General features: G+C 41.7%; 1 pseudogene; it reads left to right on the top strand.

Annotated features, from left to right (window-relative positions):
• The first annotated feature begins 4,490 nt into the window (after positions 1–4,490).
• LOC131896164 (cysteine and glycine-rich protein 2-like) lies at positions 4,491–5,022 on the top strand (annotated as a pseudogene).
• Positions 5,023–5,649: the final 627 nt, after the last annotated feature.

Below are 5,649 nucleotides of genomic sequence, written 5' to 3' on the forward strand. Positions count from 1 at the left end.
TCAACAAGTCTTGTGCTAGCTCAAGACTTTATGTCTTAGCCAGGTGGTGGTGGCTCATGCCTTTAATCCCAGCACTTGGGAGGCAGAGACAAGTGGATCTCTATGAGTTTGAGGCCAGCTTGGTCTACAGAGCGATATCCAGGACAAGCACCAAAACTACAGAGAAACCCTGTCTTTACTTTATGTCTTACTTTTATCCTGTATGTGTCTTTAATAGTTTGCTACAAGGCTAAGCTTTATATTTGAATGCCTAGATTCATGGGCTCCTTTTTTTTTTTTTTTTTTTTTTTGACAGGGTATCACTACGAAGTCCAAACTGTCCTGGAACTGTGTATACCAGTCTGGCCTACAGATTTGCCTATCTTCTGTCTTCAAGGGCCACAATTAAAGCCATGCCCTATCATGTCTAGCTCTCATGGACACTTCATTGCTTTGAATCCTTGTAGATCTTCAGAAGTGTGGCCTCTATTTTATGTGTGTTTTTGTCCTCCTCTAAATCCAACTTACTGGTGAAATGTGTGTTTTACTGAGATTTACACAATAGGGTGTTGGCTGTTTTGTTCAGTTAGAATTACCCACTATAAAACATTGTAGTGTTCAAAAAAGCTGCAATATTTACGAGGGAGGGTGATTGAAACAGCAAAATTCTTACGGGTGATGTGCTCTAATATTGTAAAAATAAAAATATGACAAGGGTGATGAATACATCTGTCCATCTGCACCAAGTGCAGCTTCAGTGAAAGTCTGTCAGTTTTCATTCTCCAGGCAAAGGATGTGTAATGGTATGGAATGAATCCCAAATTTATGTATGATTCTTAGGCACAGAGGTTAAGAAACAGGTTGAATTCATTTTTATACATATTTTTCAAATATTTTGTTTAATAATTATGTATCATAGAAGACAACAAATAGGTTGATTTTAAGAAATAACATGATCATTGGCTGAGACTACAAGATGTTACCTAGGAAATTTCAATATAAGAGTCCATCTGCTTTCTTTTGCCTAATTGGATGCTGGTAAATCAAAGTTCATTCCTACTTCCTGTGACAAATCCAATGCCCGTTAAGCCTGGTTGATTACAGAAAACCATATTTCTTTGTGATAAATGACTCGGAGACCACGATAAGGCTCAGGGACTTCCAAGGAAATCTTTCATGTCATGGAAGAGGAAACAAGACTGCAAATTTGAGAGTGGACAGTAATGATCAGTATTGGATGCTATTTATAATCATGGACACAGGAAGTTAATTAGTTTTTATTAAGGTAACTGAGCTGATACCAGTAGAAAAAGTGCACATGGTGTTGTAAGTGAAAAACAGTCTATAAAGGACCAAGAACTCTCATGACTCTGTTTAGGCTTGGGGGAATGCATCCTGAGTGGCTTGAAATGACAGATATAATTGCAGATCAGTCAGTCCTTTGTTGTTTGACTTTTTAGTCCTCTCTCTCTCTCTCTCTCTCTCTCTCTCTCTCTCTCTCTCTCCCTCTCTCTCTCTCTGGTTTTCCAGATAGAGTTTCTCTGTGTAGCCCTGTCTGTCCTGGAACAATGAGTTCTAGGGCCAGGCTAGCCTTGAACTCAGAGACCCGCCTACCTATGTCTCACTGGGATTAAAGGCAAGCGCCAACACTGCTGGGCTAGTCCTCTGTTTTAATTAACTTGATTTTTATTGTTTATTTATCTGTCTTAGGGACTTTAACCTAATGAATGTAAGAAAATCTTTTTCACCAATTGTGTTGGGCTCAGAAGTTCTCTCTGGACAAACATAAACACACATGTATAAATCTGTAGACTAACGCCATTACGACACCTCTGCTCGAGTTGTTGGAGCTTTGTGGTTTCACCCTCCAAATGCCATCCGCTTGGCATCTCATGGTAACCCGTCCTTGGCTCCCCATCCTAAGGAATCATCCTTACAGACTTTGCTAATGGCAGGAAATGGAGCAGAGGTTGTATGATGAATAACACAAATGTGTTGAAATTCGGGTTTTCCTGAAATCAGGGAGTATTTTTTCACTTGCAGATATCTTTCTTTACGAAATAATATGTCACTTATTTATTACTGGAGATTTTTACTGTGGGCAAGGATGAGTATTTAAAACCTGTCCTGCCATAATATCATAGTAACAGTATGTGAAGGCAGTTGGGGTTGAATTTATGAAAATGGGACCTTTCAAACTCAGGACGGCCTATCAATGACACAGAACAAAGCTATATTCTCCAAATATACAAAGCATTTATTTACTGTGAGTATGAAGTATGAAATGTGATGGCCACTGACCCATACATAATACAAGATACTCTTTAATACACTGTGGGAATATTTTACTAGTGAATGCTCATGCAGCCTGAAAGAGTTGATTGATGTAAGTTTGCAAAAAAAGGACCTAATTTGTTCCCAAGCAAGTCATTCACAAACCTGCAGGATTTGCCTGATGCTGAAAGAGAATGGCCCTGTGGATGAGAGTGAAAACAGCAAGGGCTGCCGATGAAGAGACCCAAGGTCAGGAGAGAATCAGCCTGGTTCTAAGATGCCTCTTATGAGGAAAGCAATCAGAGTTATCACCTATGCTGTGTCCTACAGTCAAGACAGAGCAATTTGCATGGTGCTTTCTGTTCATATTTTCCTTGATTCTGAGAAATCAACAGGTTTAAAATGCTTAGTGATGGCCCTGAGGTGATTAATGATAACAGCTACTTAAATATTGACATGTACTAGACACAGGCTCCCTACCTGACTGTGTTGTTCGACTTCCACCTTGCAGGAGCCTCCAGAAAAGCTCCTATCATCTTTATTTTTCATAAGAAGGAAGTCAGTCTGGGAGAGATGTTCCAAATCATACCATGCCATCTAAGCAGGTGACAGAGTTGAGCGAGCCTGTGCCCAGTTCAGAGGCTGAGATTCTGCTACATTATAGTGCTAAGGCAAAAACCCCATGTCCACTGTGCTTTTTCCTGGCTGTCCCACCTCCACTCTGACCCCCATCCGATGGGTTATTATGTCCTCAGCATTTTATTTTTTAAATTATGTTTCGTGTTTTATAACATGCAACATTTAGGTTTACAGAAAAATGGAACAGAAGGTAGTTTTACACATTTTTCCCTAAATCCATACCTGTTATTAACATCTGTTAACATCTTTCCTTTATGTGCTCTGCTCTTACAACCGATGAGCTCATATTTATCTACCATTGTTGGCTAGAGTCAATTAAGGCTTTACTTCTTGTCTTCTAAACCCATTGTTTTTCTTTATATTTACTTCTTTTTAAAAAAAGGCTTCATTTACCTACTTTACGTGCTTTTGTGTTTTGCCTGCATGTATGTCTATGTGAGGGTGTCAGATCCCTGTGGAACTGGAGTTACAGACAGTTGTGAGCTGCCACGTGGGTGCTTGGGATTGAACCCAGGTCCTCTGGAAGAGCAGCCATTGCTCTTAACCTCTGAGCCATCTCTCCAGACTCCATATTGTATTTGCTTATTTCTTAAAGACGCTTCTAAAAAAGATTTATTTAGCTGGATGTAATGGCATATACTTTTAATCCCAGCACTCATGAGGCAGAGGTCAGCCTGGTCTACACAGAGAGTTCCAAGGCAGCCAGGGCTACATAGGACACCCTGTCTTTGTTTTTTTAAAAACAAGATTTATCGCCGGGCGGTGGTGGCGCACGCCTTTAATCCCAGCACTCGGGAGGCAGAGCAGGGCGGATCTCTGTGAGTTCGAGGCCAGCCTGGGCTACCAAGTGAGTTCCAGGAAAAGGCGCAAAGCTACACAGAGAAACCCTGTCTCGAAAAACCAAAAAAAGAAACCCAAGATTTATTTTTTTTTCACGTGTATGAGTAGTTTTGGCTACATATGTGTATGTGTACCATGCATGTGCCTAGTGCTGGACAAGAGGATATCTGTTCCTGTTTGTGCAGATGTTTTGTTTAGAAGGATTTGGGTTAAGTTGCTCAAGAGACAAAGCGGTGAAAAATGATCTTGCTAAATGTTTCAAGGCAGAGGCAGGTCAAACCCTTCATGTGCTAGCGTTACACCAATTATAATCACATGTGAGAAGGATTTGACAGGTAAGATTAATCATTTGGTCTCCAATTACTTATTAATTGGCTTCCCGTATGTGAGGTTTTGTGTAAGCACTGGACACAAAAATTATGAGCAAGATGGGCAATTTTAATGCCCTAGAGTTTGTATTCTAGGGAAGGCAGATAACTAAGGTTATTCTCATGAAGTTCGGAGTGAGGCAGAGAAAGGAGGAGAAAGAACCAGGAGAACAGAACTCAGCAGGGTTCTGCAACCTTTTCCTATAAAATCAAAATACTGAATATTTTAGCTTTCCCAAGCCATGTGAGCTCAGTCATTAGCTATTCACCCTGTGACGGTGGGATGAGTGTAGCGGCTGATAGCGTTAGCTGAAAGTACATGGTTGTATTCTGATAACTCTTACACAGGCCCCGGGTCGCCCACGCACTCCCTTTGGATGGGTCGTGCGGTGCAATGGGAGGAACTTCTACAGCTGTTGCTTTCTGGGCATGATTTGCAGGAAAAATTTACACAGCCCAACAGTGGCAGTTCAATTGATTGCAAATCCTGCTACAGACAAAAGTAGGGACCGAAAGGTTATGTTTACATCCAGAGCCCAGGCACGTACAACATGGACCATGGGGAAAGCTTGGGCAATAAGCCAGAGTGCCCATAATTACAAGCCTAAAACAAACCCAAATACTCCTAAATTTGCCCAGCAGTACAGAAGTGCTAAGAGTATCCCAGATGTTCTGTATACGCCGTGGAGAAGGTAATTGGAGCTGGAAAGCCTGGCACAAAAACTGTGCCCAGTGTGTCATGCATGGGTCGAAGAGCCCTGAATCAGTGACTCTGAGAGAGGTGGCATCTGTTATAGAGGATGCTAGCAAAGAGCTTTGGGCCACAGGGATTCGGCTTTGGTCTGGACTGGCAGCCCTTGTTGATGCTCAGGAAAGGTGTAAAACCACACCTAAGCACCACACACCAAGAATCCCTCCATAAACTAAACGACCTTAGGACACCAAACTCCTGTGGCACTCACCCAGCACTAAGTGCCACATGTTATACCCTATCCTCTCACAGGCAGGCTGGCTGACTGTAGGGAGACAGCCCCACACTCTCGCTTTATTCACCAGAATTTTCAAGAATGTTTCTTCCGCATTTTAAACAAAATCTCAGCTTGGAAAAATACGACTTTACACATACAGTCCAGGACGCATTTAATTGGTTGGATATCTTTCATTGACTTCAAAGGTAAACAAAGACTGAACAGGAGTTGAGTTTTCTGTAGACTGAACATAATAAGAAAACTGTTCTAGAGCTGGCTGTAAACGTGTGTAATGTGCTGGGGGAAGAACATTCTAGTTAGAAGGAGGAGCATCTGTAAGAGTCTGGCTTAACCTCTTCAGGTATAAGCAAGAAAGGCAGTGAATGTGGTCCAATGGGCAAAGTGGGGACCAAGGACATCAGTGTGGGGGTGGGAATATGTAAGCAGGATTTAACTCAGGTAGAGAGGTATTGGCCAGGGCCAGGCATTTGGATACTTGTCTAACTTTAATGAGGAACTGTTGGAGATTTTGTGAAAGGGGATAGTGTAATCTGAATGTCATGTTCCAAAAGGCGAATCTG

The sequence above is a fragment of the Peromyscus eremicus genome, chromosome 19, assembly GCF_949786415.1.
Source record: "Peromyscus eremicus chromosome 19, PerEre_H2_v1, whole genome shotgun sequence".
In the NCBI taxonomy this organism is placed as follows: Eukaryota; Metazoa; Chordata; class Mammalia; order Rodentia; family Cricetidae; genus Peromyscus; species Peromyscus eremicus.